The following is a 1,694-nucleotide window of genomic DNA, read 5'->3' as shown; positions in this document are numbered from 1 at the left end:
TTCATCTATAAACACTTACACAACTATTATGACGATTTGAGTTACAAATTCAACCAAATTTTTTGCATTAACACCGATTGGTATTACATAATAATACAGTAGGAATGACAGACTACGCGACGTCGTGACAATAATAATATGATCATTCGATTTTGAATAGGCAGAGGTTTTATGATTAGATAATGAAAAATTATCTAGATTACCTATACTATTTGTAATTATAGTGTTCGCGCAAATGCGCAGTATACTATGGGATCACTAATTTGTCGTTAAAACTTAAAATTTAAAATTACGGATCGGTTCGTATTATCGGCAGCCGTCATCACGTATATTGCGTACAATTTGATAGGTATCTCGTCACTCGTAAGTCGTAGTATCAAACGAATAAAATATGTAAGAATAGTTTTGTAGTGTTATTGTAACGTATAAATACTATTCGACATAAATGTGTGCTGTAATTAATTCACTTTGCCCACTTGAATCCAGGCGGGGTACACTTTGCCCTGACAATCTCGTACAATGCCCGGCCAATGTACCTATAAACAATTTGAGTATTAAAATGGTCATTCTTACATTGCCCAATATGTTCGGGCATTGTACACAGTGCCCGGGCATTGCATAACAATGCCTGGGTTTCCTACTTTGCCCGTAACACATATTATATGCTCATGCAAATAAGCTGATGGTATTACTTTTGAGAGATCTTTTTCCACATTGAAGTACATAAAAAATAGACTACGGAACTCCATGACTATTGAGCATTTAGAAGAATTTATGTTAATGTCAATTGAAAAATCAATACTCATAGAATTAGATAACGATGTCCTTACTAACGAGTTGGACAGTAAAAGTAATTTACTAAGCAAATTGTTATTGTAAAATAATATTTAATAAATTTCCTAAAACAAGAAGCTTAAGTGTTTTTATAATATATAGGTTTACTTAAAAAATAAGTTTCTATAGTAGTGATATATTTGTGTAAATATAAAATAATACCTGTGTTCAGTTATAAGATTACTTAGAGGGAGTTTTTTGGTTCAAATACTTGATATTATAATGAACAAACATTTTTATGGTTGATACTACCTACTTTACAATAGAAGCTAGGAATAATATAAAATGTGTATGATAATAAATTGATAATATCTCCTAGCAATATGTAGGCTAAATAAATTGTTTTATACTTCACCCAATCAAAAAATGGTAAGCACACATCTAGCAATAAGACAATAAATGGTAAGAAATTAAATTTGAAAAAAATGGCCTGAAATAAATTTATGTGGCCTGAAAATATCTGTTTGCCCGGTAAGAACTGTTGAGCCACTCCGCCCCTGTATAGAATGCACATCGCTTAATGTCAAATCTAACGCACTTGATTGCACTTCATTCCAAATTAATTTTAGTGGTCGTTTTGTAACTTGGTTTGTTGCTTTTCTTTTTAACGAATTAGCAACAATTTGTCTATTAATATTTACATTTGCTTCGTGCTTATGATCAAAGTTAGATTTTAAAAGCACCGTTTCACTTACACAGTGCTCGACTTGGCAAAATTAAAGTAGGGGGACTCTGTTACTTTTAAAAAATGAGCGTCCCCATATCAATTATTAAATGTTACTGAGCCGTGGGGGCTATGTCCCCACACCCCCTATTACCCACTCTAAAAATCACATAAAATATATTGTATATTTTTGTTA

Source organism: Acyrthosiphon pisum, unplaced genomic scaffold (genome assembly GCF_005508785.2).
Source record: "Acyrthosiphon pisum isolate AL4f unplaced genomic scaffold, pea_aphid_22Mar2018_4r6ur Scaffold_21308;HRSCAF=23586, whole genome shotgun sequence".
NCBI classification, from domain to species: Eukaryota; Metazoa; Arthropoda; class Insecta; order Hemiptera; family Aphididae; genus Acyrthosiphon; species Acyrthosiphon pisum.
The sequence above is the reverse complement of the archived record's forward strand: the minus strand, read 5'-3'. Positions refer to the sequence as shown.